The sequence below is a fragment of the Podarcis tiliguerta genome (assembly GCF_965153285.1).
Source record: "Podarcis tiliguerta genome assembly, chromosome: 1".
Classification (NCBI taxonomy): domain Eukaryota; kingdom Metazoa; phylum Chordata; class Lepidosauria; order Squamata; family Lacertidae; genus Podarcis; species Podarcis tiliguerta.
The window spans coordinates 60,708,256-60,732,791 of NC_139534.1; the positions used below are offsets into that span (position 1 = coordinate 60,708,256).

The 24,536-nt window shown below is 42.3% G+C and overlaps 1 protein-coding gene across 11 annotated transcripts in view; it reads left to right on the forward strand.

Annotated features, from left to right (window-relative positions):
• Window positions 1-24,536, forward strand: part of TSPAN4 (tetraspanin 4) — a 503,822-nt gene that overhangs the window by 391,624 nt on the left and 87,662 nt on the right. The window contains exon 1 of one of the 11 annotated variants that reach the window (XM_083428334.1): window positions 484-505. The exons of the other annotated variants lie outside the window; for them this stretch is intronic. The gene's annotated coding sequence lies outside the window, so the exon portion shown is untranslated. Of the gene's footprint in view, window positions 1-483; window positions 506-24,536 lie in introns of those variants that run through there. 11 annotated transcript variants of the gene reach the window in all.

The following is a 24,536-nucleotide window of genomic DNA, read 5'->3' on the forward strand; positions in this document are numbered from 1 at the left end:
GTTGACATTTTTAAGTGCCCTGGAAATGAGGCAGAAAAATGAAGGCATCCTTTGCAGAGGAAGAACACTTTTGAGAAAGTTAAAGATAGACTTTGGCACAGCATCGGCCTGAAGTATCTTCCATAAACAGTTGACTAGATGCTGTGCTTTCTACTCTCTTTCTTTTGGGGCTAGAGATCTGCTAATGTGTGAGGAGCCAGGTGCTCTCCTGCTTGATGTTTCTTCCATTTGGTATTCTTTAATTTGTACTTTAAGTCACAGATCAAAGTTACCAAATCCATATGGCTAAAAGCAAAATAGATGTGCCTCCAGAGTAGCAGGCAGTCATCAGCAGGGTGCGTCAATACAGTGATCAATAAAGCACTAAGTTGGACACCACCTTACCCCTTCTTCATGGGTAGAATCCCTTTCAAAGTGGAATGACATCACAATTCCTTATGGGCAAACTGAACTTTCACGGTGTCATCAACAATAGCTTCACTCTTCCATCGGCCCAGGGAACACAGTAAGTGAATCATAAGAATCTTGTTAAGATAATCTGATACTGCCTTTCTGTCTTTATTGACTCAAGTACTTCTTACACTGTGGTCTAAGCCACAGAGCCTAGGGCTTGCCGATCAGAAGGTCGGTGGTTCGAATCCCCGCAACGGGGTGAGCTTCTGTTGATCGGGCCTTGCTCCTGCCAACCTAGCAGTTCAAAAGCATGAAGTGCAAGTAGATAAATAGGTACTGCTCCAGCGGGAAGGTAAGCGGAATTTCGGTGCTTCTCTGGTTCGCCAGAAGCGGCTTAGTCATGCTGGCCACATGACCCAGAAGCTGTACACTGGATCCCTCGGCCAATAAAGTGAGATGAGTGCCACAACCCCAGAGTCATCTGCAACTGGACCTAACGGTCAGGGGTCCCTTGTCCTTTACCTTACTTTTTACTGAAAACTTAATTCTGCTAAAAAGTTAAAGAGAAGTGATGACCTTCTCAACACACATTCAAGAAAAATTAGCTAAAATGCCCTATTATGGCTGATGCAGAGATTTTGCAAGTATTTTGAGTAACCGTAATGTAGCTATGCTTTCAGAGTGATTAAATATGAACATCTGTTAATACTGAACAGATTTGTTGAGCAATCATACAAAGCTTTACTGACTTCAGAATAAGAAATTAAAAAAATCTTTTAACAACTAAATTGTGAAAATAAGTTCCATTTCTCGCATAATCCAGCCAGTTTTCCCTGTTACCTTAGCCACAGGTTATAGTGAAACTCATATGATACAGCTAACACATTTTCTGCATCAAATTATTCTCTGATGCAGAATACATAGGAGGGGGAGAGAACAAGAAACTAGAGTAAAATGGTGAAACCCTGTAACTGGAAACTAGAATAAAGTAGAGAGATGTAAGACTATTGAGAACTTTTAACTCTACTTTTAGAAGCCCCCAAACAGAAGTGTATGTGAATCTCTGTTGTATCTTTACTTACAAATTGGTTTTGACCGAATAAATAACCCTTTTCTCCTTAGGTGCTTGAAAACAGTATTTCTTCTGCATATATAGGAGAGTTGTTGCTCTAACTATGGGGAAAGTCTTTACTCTGCTGCTAATTTGACCCTCTGAGAATGGCGGAGGCATTATCTTTATATGCCTTCCAAGAGTTGCAAACTGTAGGATTTTTTTCTTTCTATCTCAATGGAATGTGATGCATTGGGGGAAAAGAACACTACTTTTTAACTGTCACTAAAACAGATTTTAATTGCACAGTAACTCTAGGTATGCACTTCGTACCAAAATAACCTTTAAAGCTTATTCAAAATAAGGGAGCAAGAGAGAGAGAGGAGCAACAGAACTGGGAATCATAAAATGGCTAGCATACAATATATTGCTATGTCCCTCTTGGCAGCCATCTCTGACATATTTCATTCTTACTACAGAGTTCCTTGTCACTAAATAGTGTCTTGGCTCCTGGAAATTAGTGTTTGCATAAATGTAATTAAGCAAATGAGAATTCATTTCTGAATCAGGAAGCAAGATAGCTTTTAAAAAGCATCTTTAAAAAAAAACAGCTTAATATCTCTGACCCAACAGCTTTGTGACACCTGTGTGATCTTTGGTGCATACGTAAGCTTTGTGCTAGCAGTAGCTGCCTCAGTGACTTCAGTACCAAGGAAATGCACTGTGCACACAATTGGGGATTTAGGTGCACAGCAGTGGTATAGCATGAGTTGCCAGCATTGCACCCCCCAAACCTGAGGCTCTCAGGCTGTGGGTAGTGGCCTCAGGGCACTCACGGGAGGCACCCTGGGTGGTCTCCTCCTCCTGCCTCTTGCTAAGGAGTGCGAGAGAGCAGCTGCCGACAGCATGGAGCCACCTCCTTTGCAGGGAAGAGGGGAGCCAGGGCTGTGCCTCCAGGAAGCCTCCTCGTCCTGCGCTCGGCAGGGAGGCAGATGTGAGCCATGAGTTGCAACCAACACGCAGGCTCTGCCTCCCAGTTTGTTTCTGTGCCATAGCCCACATGCAGGAAAGAGACTTTTCTGGGGGAACAGCTGTCGCGCCACCACCTCCCTCAGCAAGCAGGTTTTGCGAAAGAGCCCTTCCAGCTTGCCCACCTTTTCAGCTGGGAGGTGAGGTGCCAAAACTACAATGCCCAGCCTCCAGCTCGGGAGTAGGAATGTTTCCCAGCAAGACCATGCAATCAAACGTGAAGCAGGAACACTCTTGGGCTGCCTTCTGCAGCTGGAATGTGCAGGAGCTCCTCAAAGAACAGCCTTCTGAATTTCAGTTTGGAAACTTCAGTGCATTTAACCGAAAGCAGCTCCAGCGGTAGCTGAGGTTCGGAGGCAGGGAAACATCCCTTGCCCAATTTGTGCCCTTAACATTTTTGCCCCTGGGGCAAGCACCCTGTTGCCCCCCCCCCCAAGCTACACCACTGGTGCACAGCAATTCCTCAAAGTTGAGCACATTCTACTTATATGAAATTTGGGGGGATTTTTGGATCTGGTTGAACACATCATGTTTTGAGTTATTCTACACTGTAGATTTACCATTGATCATTGTAGAGTTGAAGTTTGATTGAGCAGGCCATTGAATTGTGCTGTCTTCTGTACCTGCTGCTTTGGGAGTATGGACTATCCTTCAATGAAGGTACAGTCAGCCATCTGTCAGGGGCACTTTAATTGCGTCTTGCACTGCCCAACCTGCATTGAGAAGTGGGTTGGTCTACATGACCTCCAAGGTGCCTTTCAACTTGTGCACAATGTTGCCCAATTTCCTAGGTCAGATACCAGCAACACATGGTTTTCTTCTCCCTATTCTTGGCATGTCTTCCTTCCCATCACTGATTAAATAAAAAAAGGTTTAAATAAACAAAAGTTTATTTAATTCCACTTAATTTTTATTTTTTTAAAAACTAACTGGGAGTCACGTGTGGTTAACAGGCTGCAGTTTGTCTAAACCTGGCAAATACTTCAAATTGGCAGAGCCACAACAGAAAGTTCTTCTTGCATTGTCCAAATTGCACCACATTGTAGAAGGGATGGGTGCAAATGTTCCTGTTAATATTTCAAAACTTTCAGAGCTGTGTGGGGATGGCAATCTGACATTGTCACTGCCATGTGCAGGCTCGGCTTAGCTTGTGTTCTCCCTTTGTCCCTCCCTGCTGCCTTGGTCTGTAGTCCACCTGGAACGAAAAGGTGATTGTGTACAAGGCAAGCTTGTTTTCCCCCATGTAATTCACAGACTGGGGTGAATGTTCTGTGCAATTTTCCTAATAGTTTTGTGTGAGGATTTTTCTTTTAAGTACAAGCAACAATGATCTCAGTGTGGCAAATTAAAACCCCAGGATACAGGGCAATAATGCAATGCCTACCCAGATAAATGTAAGCTAGCCACATCCATTCCTGCTGTAGCCTCCCATCAAATTTGGTGTTTTGTTTTGTGTTTTGAAGAGGAGTGAAATGTGCATGTTTGGTAGAACTTTTAGGGCAAAAACCTCCCTTCTGGTCTCCCAGAGCTGTTTCTAGATAGTGTGGGATAGGTGGGTAGGTCTTATAATTTTTCTTATATAACCCTTGGGAAGTGTTCAAACTCTCCTAAACTAGGTAAAAGGTAAGGTAAAGGACCCCTGGACTGTTAAGTCCAGTCAAAGGTGACTATAAGGTGCGGCGTTCTCGCTTTTCAGGCCAAGGGAGCCGGCGTTTGTCCACAGACAGCTTCCAGGTCATGTGGCCAGCATGACTAAATCGCTCCTGGTGCACAGAGGACCATGACAGAAGCCAGAGTGCACGGAAATGCCATTTACCTTCCCACCACATCGGTACCTATTTATCTACTTGCACTGGTGGGCGGTTTTCAAACTGCTAGGTTGGCAGAAGCTGGGACAGAGCAATAGGAGCTCACCCCACTGATTCAAACCGCCAACCTTCTGATCAGCAAGCCCAAGAGGTCTAAACCACTGAGCCACCCACTCCCCTAAACTACTAGTAAACCAGTATAGGAACCATTATAGGGGGAAAAAGAGATTGGACTTTCTACCACATGTATGTGCTATTGGGGGGAATTGCCTAATGAGTGGAGTATTTTGCGCTACAGTACGCTGGGAAAGATATCTGTGCAATCCGTTTTGAGAGGAGGAAACCCAAGGTTGTCTAAGGACATTTATTGGCACACACTGCTCACAGTATTAGATACATTGTGTGAATTTTAAAATTAATGATACAGAGTCTTTTGCAAGCTTCACTAAAGCAGATGAGAGCAGAATCGTCTTTGAATTATAAATTCAATGACAGAAACTTCAATAATGAAGGACTAGTGTAAAATAACTTCTGCCCTTTAATGCATTGCAACATCGGGAATCTTTGCTCATCTAATCCTTGCATTAAAACTCAGGAGCCAGCTGGGCTGCTGTAACCCTCGTGAAACAAAATGGGGAAAGAGCTGTAAATGCTTCTGGTGAGTGGTCTTGTGATTATTTGACAATTCATTAGGTCACTTTTGTTTTTTTCATTTTCTTCCATGAACACTAAAAAGCAGAGCTGTGTGCAGTAGGAGTTGTGGGGAAGGGGCAGAGCTCAGTGCTTGGTGTGCAGACGGCTCCAGGTTTGACCCCCAGGTAGGGCTGGGATAGGAATAAGGAAAAGAGGTTAGGGTGCATATGAGGCACTAGACAGAAGCAGTGATCCTGAAGGTTGGAAAGGAGGAAGATTAAGAGACAGTGTGTGAGAGAGAAGGGTGTATTCATGCTAGCTGAGAAAGGAAGCTGGGGCTAATACTTACTATTATTATTATTATTACTTATTTATTTATTGCACTCATATCCCATCTTTTCTCCATAGAGCTCAAGTTGGCATACATGGTTCTGCCCCTCCTCACTGAATCCCCACAGCAACCCTGTGAGGTAGAGAAGGCAGTGACTGGCCCAAGCTCACCTAGTGAGCTTCAGGGCCAAGTGGAGGGATTCGAACCCTGGTCTCCCCAGTCCTAGTCTGGCCCTCTAACCACTACACCACACTGGCTCTGCAAAACTTGCCCTCCCATTCAGCTATACTACTCACCTTTTAGGCCTTTTCTCCTCAGGCCTTCCTGTTGCTTGAGTGGGCATCCCAGGAGGCCTAAGAAATAATTCCCAGAATCCTCCCTGAACCTCCCGCAAAAGTGAACAATTGCCTGTAGAAACTTCGCAAGTCACTTTCTGTTCATATTCATCTTGAAATGGAGCTTTCAGGGCCTTACTGGGAGGGGGGGTGCACCTAAATTAACTTGTCGTCTTCAGCGACCCTCTCACCTTCTGATCTGTTGTACCTTTAAAGGAGTGCAAATGTTTGATAGATCTCTGGAGACAGAAGACAGCACTTTTGTTATATTAAAAAAAAAAAGTTGTGCCATTTTAATTTGTGAAGACAGAAAGCCAATTCGGATTGACAGTTTAAGTGCCCACATAATAATAAACGAAATGCAGATTTTATTTTCTTTGTGACCGTTTCTCTTTTCCTTTCATCCCCTGTTGGGACATAACATTGGAATGCCCTTGTTGCATCTGACTTTCTTGCAGAATATTGGAGAGCTTCCAACCTTTTAAACTGTTCCAGCTTTAATTTATCCCACTTCTGATGTTCTCCCCTACCGTATATCTCACCCCCCCCCCTATTTCCTACCCCCTTTTGCTCTTGGAGACTATATATTTATTTAGCAAAATATTTTAAAAGCGGCCTGAATTTATGTTTAAAATTAGTTGTCAATGTTATTATTCCTGTGAATACAATATATGTTGTACATTTGAGAGGGGGATCAGTAGTGGGAAATGACTCATTTCGAGAATATTTCCAGTAATACAAAATGGTGAAAGAAGTAATTCCAGCACCACCCATCTGTGTTCAATATGACTTAAATGAAAGGCAACTTATTAGAAGGGCACAAAGGATCTATTGAATCACAAAAAACATTTGCAACCCCAATATGTTTGTGCCAACAATAGCCACGGCACCAACATGTTTGGAGTGGATGCAGAGACCACTGGTTTCGGGCTGCAGAAGCTGGTACTGACTGGGAGCTCGAGCAACTTTTCTGGGCAATCGCAGCAATGCAGATAATGACAGCTGGGTCATTCTTTTTTCCAACCAAATATATGCTGGCATTTGGTTGGATTTGGCTGTCTATGGCGGTGCAAGGGAGGGGTGTTTGAATACAGCTGAGCCCTGCAGGTAGATGAAGCCTGAATGGTTTCAGTCCAGGTCATTAGCTGGTAAAGGCAGGATCTTCTTTGGAGTAATCCTTGAGACTGGGAAGGCCTTAATAAATGAAAAGGCAGCACTGCACTCCTCAGAATGCCAAGATCTGGCTCATCTTTTGCTCTACCCTTCTTCTCCATCCTGGACCAACTGCTTTCCAACACTCTGCAAGCCTCCATTACGAGAAATTAAAGCAGCCCATAGCCACCTTAAAATTCAGGTGCCACATTCATGTTTCACAAGGAACCTGCTTTTTATGGCTAAATTTTATGTTGGGAAATGGACTGCAGAGGAGAGCGCTGCACATTAAGGAACGCCATGAATTATGCACGAGGCACAGCAGTCGGGCATCGGCCGTGCCTCTTTATGAGCAAAAGAAAGCGATATTAACAATTTACACAGGGCTCAAGCTCTTATTTTTCACTGGGAAGCAATAACAGGCCATGGTGCTGGGAAACGAGTGGTGTGTGGCTCCTCCTCCAGGCCCCTAGGGGGGCTTTCAAAAGTGATTTGGCAGCAGGAAACAGAAAACCAGTTTGAGCACCATGCGGGGGTGAAGTGCGGCAGGAGGGAAAGGACACAGCAGTTTTGTAAGTCATTTGGCAGTGCTTTGCGAGAGTGTCGGGACTGGAGCCAGGCTGACAGATCTGTGCGTTTATCCGATCTGTGTAATGGGGCTGTAAGGCCACTGTACAAATTGGCTCATAGACATCGCCTAAGAGAACCACATCTATCAAATCCATAAGGAAAAGACTGAGAGCAGGGGTCTGGGTGGGAGGGGGTCATTGGTAATCAGGCTCATTAGCTGCTGTGATGTTTAAAGGAGCAGAAGGGGGTGCAAGGACTCATATCAGATATCCTTGCTTTATGCCCAGATGGGCTTTTCTGTCCCATTGCCCATTGCTCCTGGCTCTTTTTACACTCACTTCTAAATGGGGGAGAAGGGGAAGTGGTACCAGATATTTCCATTCAGTAATGATGAAAAGAGGCAGTTTTGGAGATTTATCACTTGGATAAGTGACCTAAATGGTGAAATTTCTGTACACTTTGCTCCCTTTTTAATGGCATATTGCTTTCTTTATGCCTGTTTAATAACTTCTATTCATAACAATATTGACATAAAACTAAACATAAGTGCTATTTCATGCCAGTCAGGCTATGACAGATTTGGGCATTAAGAGATTTGGTAATCAAGATTATTTAGGGAAAATGTGTTAGCTATATTTAGTCCTATGGGCCTTTCTTTTTGTAAGGGGTTGGGTCCCATGATACATCGTACATCAACTGAACTTTGCTGACAAATTTAGTAAGGATAGCACAGTAATTTGGCAACTTTGATTTATCACACAGTCCATTGATATTATAGCGCTGGTGGCATGGACAACTTCTGGCTGATTCTTTCAAATTTAATTTTTTTCAGGGAAGAAAGTTACTTATAGCCGGATAGATCTCTGAATATGCGTTTATATGCAAGCGAACCTACTGTGTGTATGTGTGAGTAGTTACAAACACTGTTGCACTTCTGGATACATATTCCCTTTAAAGCAAGGACAGCATATACAAACAGAAGTGTAACTGTTCTTTGAAATTCACACTTTTCCTAATTTCACAATGCAATTATTCAGCCAAACAATGTGTACAAAAATGCATATGCAAGGGGAAAGTGTGCATAAAAATGGCAATATTGTGATACTAACACACCAAAATGCTTTATATTAGGGTTAATTCCTTGCAAAAAAAATGTTATGATACTCAATAGTGTGTACAAAACTCTGTGTGTGTTAGGAGAAATTCACACCAGTATGCTGATAACTTTTCATGAGGAGTTCCCTTTTTAAAATGGCAATCTGTTGTAGAAAGATGGAGAATTTAAGATTGTAAAAATAAGGGAATTGGGGGGGGGGGGATTAACAGATCCTTCCATCTCTCCCCTTAACCATCTCCACCTCATTACTCATTATTTCTGTTGGAGAAAACGAACAGAACCCCTTTAATTTGGCTCTATCTGTTCTACCCAAATCAGACAGCATAAGCACCCTGCATGAGGCTTCCTTTATCCCACCAGGGTGGGGCATTTTGATTACCTATAGGTGCTGCGCCCAGTTCTTCCCTTGATGCAGCTGCCAAAACAGCATGTGCAGAGGCCTGTTTGAAAATTGGCAGGAGGGGAAGTGGGTCAGCTGCTACACATGCACACAGGCCAGGTCCTCTGGGTTTATTTGTTCCTCTTGCAGATATGCAGCACATAGCGTGGCATCCTATTAAAACACTGATTCGAATTATTGTCAAGCATTTATGATTCTTCATCTAATTAGTGTGCTTTATTGGCTGTAGATTGCCAAGCTACGTTCAGGACGTAAAGCATCTTCTGCACACATAACATAAAAATACAGTATCACTTCCAGTATGGACTCACTGAAATGTTCCAGTTTACGTTTACTGTGGTGTGTATCTGAAGAATTAAGCCATCCTTCTTTACTGCAAACAGTAAATTGCTTCCCTAATTGTTTTCTTTGGGGCAAAATGTTTTCCTAATGTAATTACACGTGTATCCAGGGGACATATGGAGCTGAATTATGAGGTGCGACCTGCCCTCGGTTTTCATTTCTTCTCAAACGCCCCATAACTCTGTTGTAGGTACCTCTTTGGGGATAATACAGTTGTGTAAGTAAAATAGCAAGACAGCAAGTTCAATGCTCTAGATATTTCACAGAGTGTACAAGTCTACTTTTTTCTTCTTCTTCCTTTTAAGATACTTTTTTATCTGCTTTCTGGTCTCCCTTGGACATGGAAAGCGTTTGGATGCTGTAAAGCAGGGATGGCTAGCCTTTGGATTGTATACAACCCCCAGGAAGCCTCTACGTACCTCCTGAAGCCCACCCCTAAAAGGGCACATTTCTGTGCTCCCACAGTTAGCCAGGTGCCCTGGTCTGTGTTTTACTTGCATTTGATTTGTTTTGAGGCAGAACTGACCCCCCCCCATCACTTTGCAATACAGTGGTACCTCGGGTTAAGAACTTAATTCGTTCCAGAGGTCCGTTCTTAACCTGAAACTGTTCTTAACCTGAGGTACCACTTTAGCTAATGGGGCCTCCTGTTACCGCTGCGCCGCCGGAGCACAATTTCTGTTCTCAACCAGAAGCAAAGTTCTTAACCTGAGGTAATATTTCTGGGTTAGTGGAGTCTGTAACCTGAGGCGTATGTAACCTGAAGCATATGCAACCCAATTTACCACTGTACAGTGGTACCTCTGATTACAAACTTAATTCGTTCCAGAGGTCCGTGCTTAACCTGAAACCGTTCTTAAGCTGAGGTACCACTTTAACTAATGGGCCTCCTGCCGCCGCCGCTGCACAATCTCTGTTCTCATCCTGGGGCAAAGTTCTTAACCTGAGGTACTACTTCCGGGTTAGCAGAGTCTGTAACCCGAAGTGTTTGTAATCTGAGGTACCACTGTACTGTCATGGAAATAAGGAGGTGAGTCTTCCCTCCTCTAGGCTCATCTGCACCATGAGTTCTTGGTGGACACTGGGAACAGATACTGGCTGCCCATAGAACAACCACCCATGCTGAGCAGTAGCCACTTGCTTATCATCATCTGAAGAGTTCACAAAAGCCCCGTGAAGGAGATGGTTTAGATCTTCCTCTCCACCCTCTTTTCCCATTGTATTTCAGGCGTTAACATAAAGGAGCAAAGCTGCTCTGCTGGTGTTCCCTAGGTTTCTTTTTTCCAGCTCTATTGGCTTCCCATTCAAACATTAAGCAGATGGTAATGATATGCCATGGGTGCAATAGGTAAAGCTAATGGTAGTTTCCCTTGTGTTATTTTTATTTCAGTTGAAAATAGCTTATGCGCCAAAAGGAAATCAGAGGTTCTTGTTCTATACCCTTTAGAGTATAGTATTGTAGGAAGCAGATGGTCCTTTATGAATCTGTATAGCACATCAAGAGATGCCCCCTAAAACTATTACTAGGAATATGATTTATACTGTATTCTTTTCTCTTTAAGCATATAAATGGTAAAACAGTGTTTACATGCAGGAGTTGTATTTGTCTTTCCAGGCCTCTCCTCTAAATGTTATTTACTGTGTCTTCCAGGAGAAGCACACTCACATAAGAGATCTTTTTGCCACACATTAATAAGTATTATCTCTTAATTCTTCGGTTGCCACTTAATTAAATTGTCGCCTCTTGTTTTGTTTCTGATACAGACTGATAACTGTTTTGCTGTAGGCTCAGGAAAGTATTAAAGTGCTTTACATTGCTGGCCTGACATAAAATGGCATGCAAAAAATTAATTCTAATTTTTTTTGAAAGAAAAGTCTAAGAAAGTAAACAGCTAGTAAACAGCACATTGGAAATAAACTTCCTTCCATAAAGTTAATTTTCATAATTGTAAATGAAGCAAAATCTCTATCCTAGGGGGTATCAGAGTAGAGGAGCACTATCCAACATTCCATGTCTGCCAATAAACTAAGGCTGAATCCTAAAACTTACCAGGCATCCTCCAGTGACTTTAATTGATGCAGGATACGACTCTTGATCTCCAGCAGCAGTGCCAGGCAATCATATGAGGAAATAGTAAGAGCCAAGCTGCCATCTGCACATTATACTTCTCTGTCTGCTGTAGCAGGAGAACAGCCTTCCTGGGTCCGGCCAATGGCCCTTCTAGCCCAGAGCCACCCTCCTGACAATAGCAGCCCACTCCATATGCCATAGTGGAAATTTTAAGTGGAGCAGAGCAATCATGCCAACTTTCCAGCAGGCTAAGATTTAAGGACTGTCCAAGCAATGAGGTTCATCCTCTGGCCATTTGAGCTTGCAGTTTGTGCATGTTCTCGGGTTCCATTCCTAGCTGTGTTATTATTAAAAACTGTTTACATTATATGATATATTGTTATACAATACCCCAACAAGAATGGACATATCTCTTGTTTTTCAGTGGTTAGTTCTCTCTTTGAACAGCCCTCAAAACACAGTCTTCTATTTGAAGGGCTGCCCAGTCCAAGTCTAGTTTAAAGATAACCATCAGAAGGGAAAAAGAGCAGAGGCTTTGAGGTTGCCGAACAACAGTTTGCCATCTAGACTTCAGACTGAACAGGCACATGTGTCACAGTCTCAAAGTTTCCCCCAATATGGAGTGATGCACTGTATTTCTTGTTACTTGATAGATGTTATTTCAGAATTTGCATATGCAGATTTTATGCAAATCAGTGTCACATTTCTCCCCCTCCCCTTATTTGGGTGAAACAGATTTTGGCCACCCTAACTCCAGGTCAATATACCATGGGAGGAGACTGCACTGTTTGTTTATAAAGCGTTCTACTTCTTTCATAGTGTCTGGGATAGGATGGACTAGAAGTCCGAAAAATAAAGCAAATAGTTAATCAGATGTTGTTTAGTTAGTTTTGTGTGAATATAGGGGGCAAATCATCTTCATTCTTAAGAATTCCAAATCCAAGTTTGGCTTATTTCTTTGAACCGATGATATTAATTCTTGTGGAGCCAAAAAGCATTCCTAAAGTGTGGGCTACATGGACATTGATTTAAGGCAGCACGATTGCTCCAAAGCTAAAAGAAATCTGGTTCCTAGATCAGATTTTTAACTTGGCTAGCTTTCACTTGGCCAGCTATCAGATCCCTCTTTTTTCAACTTCTTTTCTGCATCCATAAAATAGGAATGAATACCTGCGGTGTTACTATTCTCTAATATTGTGTGCAGTATTAATATTGTGCACAGTGTTAGAGGAGAAGATCCTCAAAAGGTAAAAATATAAGTATTGAGGCATTCTGAAAAAGCTATGGCACTCTTTTTGAGCTGTTTTGAAAAGCCCCATGACAGTCCTAGAGATTATATTGCAGAACCTTTGCTGAAATGCAGAAACCCGTTTGTTATACCTTAGCCAATTGTTTTTAAGTCTGGGGCTCTGATACAGCAGGGGTGCTTCCTGATTAGTTAAGGCGTTGTTCAAGCTTTCACCCTCTGGACCATCCAGGTCTGTAAACATCCTGTCATTGCAGTGCTTCCCACTACTATGCTGACTTTACAATTTTGGCAACAGGGTTGGCTCCATCAGGAATTGAAGTTTGCAGAACTTGGAATCAGGTCACAGAGCTAAAGCTCTAGCTTTCTGGCTTATATATGCTGGAATAGTAAGGTGCAAGTCAAGTGTAAACACTATGCTATAAACCTTTCAGGAAGATCTCATTGTGTGCGTTTCCCCAATGCATCTAAACAAAAACCTCTATCTGTACCTTTCCGTAGCTGCTAATCTCATCCTCACCAAGAAGAATAAAGAAAAAGGATAAAATTGCCATGGTGTTGATTTCTTATGATGTACTAAAAATGTAAGGGTCTTTGGAACAAATATGTCCTGAAACTCCATGCAAGATATCTAACAGAGCCACTTCAGAGCAATAACAACGTAAGAGCATTATATTTAGAAACAGGAGCATTGCAAATAAAGTTCCAAAATAACACCCCAGAGCAGCAACCCTGAGATAATTAAGGTAAAGCGATATTCTATTTAGAAAGCCATTTTAACTGCTGGTTGCTTCAGCCTTCCAGTTTGCAGTAGAAGATCTATTGCGCACAATATGTTCATGGTGTCATGATTTTGTTCTTTGCAGTCTTACAGAATGAGACTTGAGCTTTGGAGACTTTTAAAATGTTCCCTGTGGGGTGGAGTTTATAGGCTCCACACAAAATCTGGCTTCAGGGGATTATTATTATTAAAAACAACAACAACAACAACAACACAACTGACCTGTGTGGCAAAGAGGGTGGAGAGCTTTAGACATATCAAAGTTAAACTGTCATGCCGTGCCATTCAGGTAGTGAGCACCAGTACTGAATGCTGGAAAATGCCTTCACTGGCTGCCTGTCTCCCACAAGGAGTATCATTTGTGGTGGTGGTCCTGAGTGCTAATGTTCTACTCTTCACCCCATCTCCCTCATAGAGTGTTGACACTCTTAGAACCGCTACTTACGTATGCAGAGATGCTATTCTTGGTATCTCCTTCCCTTCACAAGGAATGTATGGAAACTGCCTCATTCAAAGAATCATAGGGGTTGGTTTGTATCTTCATCAAGCCAAATATTGCCTTTTTATGGTGTGTGTTCCTCCCCATCATGTGTACAATGATATGAGTGACTCAGATACCCTGTGTGTACCCTTGATTCAAGTGGAAGGCTTGTCCCAATTGTGCCTCTGTGCTAGCCTTACTCAACCTGTTGCCCTCCCTATGTTTTAGACTACAAGTGCAAGACGTGATGGGATTTGTTGTCCAAAATATTTGGAGGGCACCAGGTTGAAGGAGGCTTTGTACATATGGCAGGACTCAGCTTTGGCATCTACCTTCTGGAATATATGAAATAAGAATGGATGAAAATGCCCTAAAAGAGTGAGTACAGGATGTGCTTTCTTCATTTGAGCTTGAGTGCAGAGCAGTGTGCTGTGCCCTATTGTCTGGTGATGGAAGGTGCACATCTGTTCCATCAAACAGAGGGTGGACTTGGCTGGGTGAGCTTATGAACAGGTGCAGAGGATGGAAACATATCCAAAGGTCACCCATTTTGGAAAAAACAAAGCCATTTATCTACCAATCTCTCCCTCAGCACCATATCAGCCATAGTAAGCTACAGTGAGTCAGAAGGTGCACTGTGGAGGGGGACAAGAAAGCTTCAGGCATACACCGCAGGAAAGAAAAGAAGAACCCTATACATCAGTGTACCCTAGCCTTAAGGCTCATTTCATACGTCATGAAGTAGCACTATAGATTGAAATTCATAATGTATTTATTGCCCCCAAACATTTATTCTCTCTGTGTAAGGTCACATGTGAAGTAACACATGGGGGGGGGGACTTAAACCCCTCTGTGAACCACAAACATATATGTCAAAAGTTTTTTTTTCCTGGTTTTTGTTTGTTTGTTTGTTTTTAAATTATGCATTTTCTACCTTTGAAGGGTTTAAAAACTGGGGTGTGTATTTACATTTATATTATGTTTGGTTATGTTACCCTAACAATCCCCCCTCCTCATCTCTATAAATAAATATAATAGAGGCTTATGTCATGTGAAATTACTGTTAAAGCGGGAAGAATATTGCAAACTGTGTCCTCCAGGTATATAACTGAAGTGTAGCGAGTTAAATGAATGTGCCTTAGGTAACACAAGGAGCATAGCAGAGGCCCTCAGAGCCCGAGTTTCTCACCCTTCCTATTTCATAGATTGTACTTTAAAAAGAGAACCCTTCCTTGGTTTTCATTTAAAATTGCCTTTATCAAATTGCCTGGGTTTCTTTATCTAGTCTGCTATGCTTTGATGTTTGGCTTGTTTACACCATTCTGGTTCAGAGGATCGAGCCATCAAAGGGAGCCAGGCTGAATTTTTAAAATGTCAGCCAGGAAGCCAAGTTTTATCGCTGCCAGTTCTCCAAGAGCACTTCATAATTTTTAATTTCTCCTTCCTCCAGGTGGGTACAGTCTAATGCTAACAATATGAGAGGGCGCATATCCAGCTGTGCAGCGTGCAGCCCCTTAGTACCAGGCGGTATTGCTATTAGGCTGGCAGTGTGCACTCCTTATCCAACCATCATTATCTGCTCTGCTGTTGTTTTGATTTTCACTTGAGTAGGATGCACCTGCTGCAACCTTCATTTCCATTGGGCCAAAAGTCTTGAGACCTTGAGACAGGTGCAAGATTAACCTTTGCCTTCTCTGTAATTATAACAGCAAATGGAAGTGGGTTTTAAAAAAAACCACTAAAAAAATGGGGAGGGAACATTGGCTTGAAACTGAAAACAGCCAGCCTGCCTCACAGTAGGGAGAACATGCATTTCCTAGCAAGCAAGCTGCTCTTCAGTAAAGCAAGCAAGCAAGGGCATTTGCTTCCAGGCAGCAGGTGCACACGCCAGGTGCAGGTGAGGATGGATGGATGGAGGGGCATGTTGAGCTTTGTGTGCATACTTCCATGAGATCCTTGGCCAACTATCCATGCCGCATCCATTTTCCTAGGAACACCGCTTTAATTTGTTGAAGTTTAGCTGCCTCATGCAGTCATGAAGTGGGGGAGAATTGTTACAGAACTTTGAAGCCTTGGAGAAAATGCCCTGTAACTTCTCTCTCCCTCGGCCCCTTTTGTACAGTAGGTGCGGGAAGAGTCTTGGTTGGTGTTCTTTGCACACATAGTGCTGTGGAATGTTAAACAGAGAAACTGCAAGGTAATTTTACTCTAACATGAAGGAAACTGCACAGAGGTGGGAGGTGGGGCAGAAGAGCTCTGGCATGTGATGCTTAGCATTCTAAGAGTCTCCTTGCCTTCCTCCTGCACAGGGTTTAAGGCCAAAGGCAGCATGTGTGTCCAGAGCTGCCGACCTGTGCCCAAGATTGAGGGGCTCCAGCGCGTATTGCACTTGTGTGACACCACATCATTGGGAGGAGGCCCAGTGTGGTGTGGCTTCAATGTCTGGCAGCTCTTCCTCTTTCATGCTTAGGGGAAACCAGCCACTGAAGCCACACCGTACTTGGCTTGCTGTGCCCTCTCCCCACAGATATTGAGGGGGGCGAAGATACCTCGGCGCTATAGAGTTGGCACGTGTGTGTGTGTGTGTGTGTGTGTGTGTGTGAGAGAGAGAGAGAGAGAGAGAGAGAGAGAGAGAGAGAGAATTCCTTCTCTTTTAGTTCTGTGACCATCAAGGGGCTTTGCAGTCAAGCCCTCCCAATGGGTTTGTGATTGAATGGTAAAGCTCTCTCACACAACCTTGGCTCAGTGCAGAGCCTTCTGTTGGGCAGAAGGGAAGCAAACACCAAGTCTGCTTCACCTGGGGGGTCTTTCGAACCAGTGGGGTAATTCTGACTCCTTGCTGTTTTTGGACCAAGCTTGGAGAGTCTCTGCTGTGGGTAGAGATCAACAACAAAGCCGTTTCCCCTGCTCAGTTCCTCACTTTCCATGTCTGTGTGTACAGAAGGGAGGTTGCAGATAGGAAGATGCTGCGGCAAGCAAACAAATAAAGCATTTGAGTTGGAAGACTCTCAAAGTGGAGAACAGGAATGGTTAAGTGCAGAGTCTAGAGAAAGCAATTACACTCAGGCTGAGCTTGCCAGCACAGAATCCTTGGAAGCAAGTTCAAATGCTAGCCCAAAAAACATTGGAAGTTCTTGCAAGGAAGCAAAGATTTGTGGGTGGGTTTTTAACATATGCAATGTTAGAATGGGGGGAAGTTGGGTTCACTTGGCTTGCATGCACGCTTGAGTCCTGGAAATCATCATCTTTAGAAATGAATCCCTGGAAGGAAATCAGGGAGAAGAGAGTTCATTGATTGAATCCAACAGGCTGGGCAATGGTCATGTGGCATGTCTGTGTTGTGTTTATGACTCTCTATAAATGTCACAATCCTGGCAGTTTATCACTTAATTTCAGCAGAAAATATTGCATGGCTCCAAGGATTCCCAACATAGAAGAGTTGGAACTTGTCCATGAAAAAGCAAAACAGGGAAACTAAAATGAGCTGTCTCCCCTTAAGCGGAATATGAGATTATTCTGTCACAAATGACATGCATGTAAAACACTATATAATTACGGGTTGCTTGTGGGTGGCTAAAGGAAGCTTATATGCAGATCTTTCTCTTCGCATCCCTGCCAGTGTTTCCGTTATGCTTCATATTGGAAATCTGGTTTCTTTCTTCTTTGGACAAAACATTTTTAAAATTATTACTTTTTTTGTAACTTTTAAAAAAGTGCCTGCTATCCTGGGGAAAAAAATCAACGCAATGCAATTTTGATGAACATCCTTACTGAAATCCCCTGCTCCCAATCATGCCGGAACATCTATTGAAAAACTGAAGAGAAGAGAGGACTAGTTCCCCTTCTTCAAATTTGAAAAGCACAGGTTTTGCAGTATTCCCTTTAACATATTAAATGAGCATCCCTAGTCTTAGAACATCCTGGTAGTAGATTGTGTGGAAGATGGTTAGAAACACAGTGTGTACAGATTTGCATTGTTCTTGAGTTTGGCATTCCAACAGGCAATACATAAAACTCAGCTTTTTATAAATCTGTTGTTTTGCTGTCAGCTTTCTTTCAGGCAAATGACATTAGTTATATATATTAACAGTCCAAAACCATTCGGTTCCAGTCCAGTAGACAAGAAGCGTCTTTTTCCAACCATAAACAATTGACATCTTTGTAGCTATTAACTTCATGATCTGTTATATTTTGTATGCAAGTAAGAAACATATATTTATACATGGCTTGACAGGATTATTAATAAATGTACTTGATAAACAGTAAAATTGTTGGTCTCAAGATGGTCGATAAACGAATTGTCATTGTGAATAAGATTTACTGAGCTGTTTGCTGCATCTGGTTTCATATAATTAATATTGCGCATAGCAACCAGCTGCCAGGGTTTCTTTAGGCCATGATTCCTGCATTGCAGGGATTTGAACTAGATGGCCCTTGGAGTCACTTCCAACTCTATAACTCTATGTTTCTGTTACTGTAACCCTTTGCATGCTGTATGCTACCTTCAAATTGTGCCATAATGCAAGATGTGCCAGTCACACACCCCAGATCTGCAGTCTTCTTTTATTGTTCCTTATCCCTTGGCATCTTTCTAATGGACTGGTGTAGGACCATAAACACACTGGTGTCCATTGTTGCCCATTGTCCACCACCTATAGCTCTGTGGTGGAATAACACAGGGCTGGGTAATTCATTACAGTTGCTTTGGAGGTGCTGCAATTATGTTCCCTGTGAAAAACTATGTGTTGGTGAGAGTCTCTTCAACTTACTTCCACCATTGTCCCACCACTAAGTGCATCCAACTTGTGAGAAAATTAACAAATTGAACGTTGGACGGATGCAATCCATGCCAACTGGCTTTGTTTAATGCTATTCAAGATTCTTTTAACTTAAACACACGCACACGGTGCAAAATCAGCAGCAGACAGATTTGGTTGTATTATCTAGAAGTTACAATTATTTCATCTAATTTCTCCCTCTTTCTATCTCCCTCCCTCTTCTTCCTTTCTTTCATTTTTGCTATCTCTAATTTTTCTTTTGTTTCCATTTTTTATCTCTTCCATTGATGCCTTGCAGAGTATTGTACTGGTTAAGTATAATTGCTGAATTAATGTTCAAGGATATGTTATTGTTTTTAATGTTCACTCATATAGCATTTCCAAAGGGTACATTGTTTGATACACGTATCATTATAAAACAGATACGGATTTATCTTGGGAAGGGGAGTCGGGAATAACAAATAAAGATGATTCAAAATGGCTAGAAAAATTGTAGAAACCTATCTACATGAGTTGAATAGAAATTTAATTCTGAAATTTGAAATTGTTTTTAGCAGGTCTAATGCATAAAAAACCCATATTGTCTCTTGTAAATTTGGGGTTCGTGACTGTGATTTATGTATTTTTACAGGGGTTCACTGACTGCCACTCTAAATGCAGCACAGCAGAACATAAAATTCAATTGTCTTGGAGGACTAAGCTCCCCACCCAGCAAATGTGCATCAGGCCTATCCACAATATTTTTTCAACCTCCCAAAAAATCTGCACTCTTGTTGGGAGGTGGTAGCTGCGAGACTACCAGCATGTTGCTTTTCCATTTTCTTGTCTGCCAAAATCCCATCATAATGCTAATGCTGATCATTTATTGCTAGTGCCCCCAACCTGGGCCTTAGCACTTTGCTGCAGCTCCCAGCTCCCTATCATCTAACTCCCTTCTGAGATGCCTCTACTTGCTCTTCAAAATCAAAAGGAGCTGCATCCCACCAGCCTGAACACCAGTCTAGGTCTCCTTTTATAATCATAGCCTCTTTTTCCATAGTTTCAAAATGTAATTTATGGCCTTATAAACTGTGTGTTTGGGGATATTGTTTTTGCTTGTGATTATCTTATTTATTTTTATGTTTTTATATTGTTAACTGCCCTGTGATATTTGGATGAATGGCAGTATAGAAATAACATTAATAACATTAATAATAATAATAATAATAATAATAATAATAATAATAATAATAATATATAATAGCCTCCTCTGCACATACCCTCCCACATTCTGTGGCTGCAAGAACTGGCAAATTGTATTTTATCCCTGCTTTACACTGTTTGGTTCCTTCCTGCTTTGCTATTCTAAGCAAAATGGAGAAAAGGCTGACACTTTGGCATGCAGCAGCACAATTTGCTTTGCTAAGGGCATCGTTTACTAGCTCTGAATATAGTTCGATAATTTCCATGAAGTATGGTAGAAGTGTCATTGGAGATCCTTAAGGGCAGCAGAAGTTGACTCCAATACCCGTTAGCCCCAACCAGTTTAGTCAGTGGTCAGGGATATGGGATTTATAATCCCAACAGCATTTGAAGGGCCACAGATTAATTACCGTATGTGACTGCCTCTTCTTATCTTTGAGACACTTGTGCTAGAATAACTTTCCCCCTTTTCTGGACCAATAACTCTTGAAGCTCTGTTGCAGAAGGTTAAGCAGCTACTGATATATCTTGCTTGCCAAAAATAAATGTTAAAAGGAATTGAGTGATACCATTGACCAAAGAACGGCTACCCTTGCTCTTCTCAATGCATTTCCACAGTAATGCAGCTGTGCATTGCTGTACAAAGCTCTTTTTGCCTATGAGTTAGGCACTGAGCATCCTTGGTTCCGTTACAAACATCCCCGTCTTTCATTTCACTTTGCCTGCAGTTCCACTAGCAGCACTAGTAGTGTCACAGGTCTGAACAATCTTTAGCAAATTGCCATTCTAACACCACTTCTCTTTGTTTACAAGATTAACCATGCTTGATTTGTGCTGTGTTGGGATACAAGAATGTTACACCGTGAGCCCTCAGGTCTGCTTGTCAGAAGTAATATTTCTTTTTCCTAGCCTAGTAATTGTGAACTTGTTTTTGTCAATTTACTAGTGGAAGGAGCCAAGTTCTTTGTAAAACAACAGCAGAAATAAATAATCCATTTTAGGACCAGTCCCAAGAAGCCCTAAGAGAAAGCAGGCTAGTTGCCCAGAGCTTTTGTGCTGCTGACTCCCTGGAATTTGGGATTATTTTCACTTGCTATCACCAACTGTACTCCTGGATGCTTCTGTTTTCTCAAAGTGGGACAACCAACAAATAAGGGGAGGGGAATTCTAAAATAGAATATGTGGAAATAGTACAGAGGGCATTAAAATGCTAACTTGATACTTGTCCGTCCCCCCCTCGTCTCTCATCTTAACTAGTCCTACTGCAACTTTACCTTGGAGTCTATAAAACTGCCAGTGTTTTGAAAGACATGATAATTCTTCTGTAGGCATTTGTCTTACACATTTTCCAAAACATTAGGGAGAAGCAGGCTATCTCTGATAGCTAACGTTTGGGAAGAATTGGCTTTGATGGGAGGCTAACTGTTGTGTTGACCTTTGTTCAGTGTTCCTCAGAGGTCCTTTCAGGAATGTATTCTTCTTCTTGGCATTGTCAGTGCAACTCACATAACACTTAAAAACACTTTTAAAGATAATGCCTTATAGAGCCACATGTCAGTATAGCCCCGGCTCAAGGAATCTGGAGTCTCTCAGTATGTGCCCCCTTCTAATCTCTTAAGAGGCACAAAATGCAAACCAAGATTCTCTTATGCTGCTTCTGATTGTCCTGGCTGCAAAGTGAGAGTGCAGGCACTGCTAGGATGGTGTGCACTTTGCTAACTTTGGACTGTCACTAAATTGGCCAACCTTGCCACACTTCGGGGTTGGCCATGTATCGGCATACAGTGGTACCTTGGGTTACAGACGCTTCAGGTTACAGACTCCGCTAACCCAGAAATAGAAACAGAAATTGCATGGCGGCAGCAGGAGGCCCCATTAGCTAAAGTGGTACCTCAGGTTAAGCACAGTTTCAGGTTAAGAACGGACCTCCAGAACAAATTAAGTTTGTAACCAGAGGTACCACTGGTCTGCTATAGTAAGTAAAGGTAAAGGGACCCCTGACCATTAGGTCCAGTTGTGGCCGACTCTGGGGTTGCAGCGCTTATCTCGCTCTATAGGCCGAGGGAGCCGGCGTACAGCTTCCGGGTCATGTGGCCAGCATGACTAAGCTGTTTCTGGAGAACCAGAGCAGCGCACAGAAACGCCGTTTACCTTCCCGCCGGAGCGGTACCTATTTATCTACTTGCACTTTGGCGTGCTTTCGAACTGCTAGGTTGGCAGGAGCAGGGACCAAGCAACGGGAGCTCACCCCGTGGTGGGGATTCAAACCGCCGACCTTCTGATTGGCAAGTCCTAGGCTCTGTGGTTTAACCCCCAGCGCCACCCGTGTCCCAGCGCCACCCGTGTCTGCTATAGTAGGCATGCTAATTACTTAAGAAAATATAATGTTATTTTCTTAAGCCAATATCTGAAGCCCGTGCCTGGCACCTCAAGCGAACATCAGGGAAATAGGTGAGGTTGGTTAAAGACTATTGGGAAATGATCTACCATGAGTTAAAAAAAAAAGTTTAAAATAACCTTCCCAAAAAAACCTGAGGCCTTTTTGTTAGGAATAGTTCAGTCTGAAGTTCCCAGTTGTCAGAGTAAAATATTTATCTATGCGACCACAGCGGCTCGAATTTTGCTAACCCAAAGATGGAAAGTGAAAGAGATTCCTAGTAAGGAAGATTGGCAACTTAAGCTGATAGAATTTGTAGAAGCAGCAGGTTTAACATATAGAATAAGAGAGCAAAATTCCCCCCCCCCAAAGAGGAGTGGAATTTTTTTGCTGAATATTTAGAAAATAACTGTGTACAATTGAAAACGTGGGTAGCATTTAGATAAATTCAACAGTATTCTAAGTATTTGGAGGATGTAAAATGGAGAAATGATTAAATAAATAAATACTTTTTTATTTATACCCCGCCCTTCCTGGTTCAGAAAACTGGGCTCAGAGGGGCTAACAACAAATTTAAAACACTTTATTGATGCAACAAAAAACAGCATAAAAGACAGTATAAAATGTGAATAACAATGAATTCAGAATTCAAAAATCAATTTAGAGGGGAAATCCATCCAAAAAACATTAGATGATCACCAGGGCTAGCTGGCTAAGTTAGTCCTATTTGGGCCAGCGATTGGATTGGTTATGCTAAAATATGCAGAAATGATAAATAAGTAAAATGAACCATGAAAGGGAAGGAAGTCCATAGTTACATGGCATTATGTAAAATGTTTATTTTGAGATGCATAAACTTAAAAATTAACAATTGTTATGAATCATTAAAAAAAAAGGAAATAGGTGAGGTTTGCTGTGGTACTGTGACTTAGAAGGGTTTGTGAAATGGTGGGGAAGCCCCTTATGTATTCTTTGGACCACTGAGAGTCAGAGAACTTGAGCACACTTGTATGGTGGGTGCATGTTCCATTTCCCCCTGTGTAAAAAGAGAAGCCTTAATTGTTTGGGCAGATGCCTCTCTCATCTGTAATAATGAAAATACTCTGTTTGCTCATCTTTCAGGAGGGTGAGTTTACATTTCAAATAGCATTCCATCCTGAAAATCAGCATAAGTTGAGGATTAAGAAATGAGTTGTGTCGGGAATGAGCAAAGTGTTCCATATCTTCTGAAGGGTGAAAGTACACCGTGCTTTTCTTTGCCAGCTCACAGGAGATGACCATTTGTGAGCCCCAAACCACCAAGCATCAGCTGTATCATTGTGCCTGTTTAGTGGAAGGTCTTGCTGCTTCGATAGAGAAGAGAATCTTTTTGTTAACAAACAACAGGGGCCTTCTGTAGAGTAAAAGAAAAAAGAAAAATGTGTGTCAGAATTAAAATACTGGTAGAAATAGCAGTGAAGCAGGGAATTCATTACACTGTCTTCATACAGTAACATTTTCACCTGCTATTCTCTTTTCTTTTATGTGGTTTGAACTTTTGCCTTTAAATGTAACTTCACTCTCAAAACAAGAAGATGGATTGCAACCATCTTTTCCCCCCAAGGCAGTATGCAGTCAGTTCAACCTGAAAGTTAGGGCTATGTGGTTTAATTTGGCAATCCTTTCCTAGGAGTAAACCCCAATGTACACAGCTTTCGACTTCATTAACCTGAACAGGAGTGCCTCTTAAATTACATTGACAAGGGCTGATTTAGTGGGTCCTTCTTCCACCAAAACAGGGGGTACAACTGCTGCCCAAACATATCATGACCTGTGGCATTGCACCAAAGAGACTTTCCCCACATTGCCAAGACACATGGCCCTCCAGTTGTTGTTGAACAATTATTCTTGCCACAAACACTCATTGACTTGCTAGGGCTGGTGGGAGTTGGAGTCCAACACAGCCGGGGGGCTGCAGGTTCCCCACTCCTAGTCTAGTACATTTATTATGCTAGCGGTTATTGCCAGCACATTTGCTGTAAGCCGTTTCATAGTATGAAAATGGGTATGGGTGGGGATAGGTGAAAGATGAAGTTAGATGTAACTTGCCTAAGCACTGTCCTAGAAGTATTCCAGCTTCCATGGGCTCTCCATCCCTCGTCTGATAATATAGTAGTCATTTCTGATAGAAAGATTGATGGAATGGACTTGTTCCCTATATCTTGCACACAATTCTGTTTGCAGCTGGGTTGGCGCATAGCAAAGACCCAGTCTTACGATACACTCTGCAAGCAAGCAAGTGCTTCAGACATAGTGTACCAAATGCTGGGTTTTTATGATGCCCTGTCGCCCCAAGCATGGGTGCATCTAATACCCTTCCGGAACCTGCTGCCTTTCCTGGGCCAATTGGACCCTCTCCCCATCCAGTTAAAAGTGCAAAATTTAATGGCAGGGAGATCCTCATTCATGCTAAAAAGGGT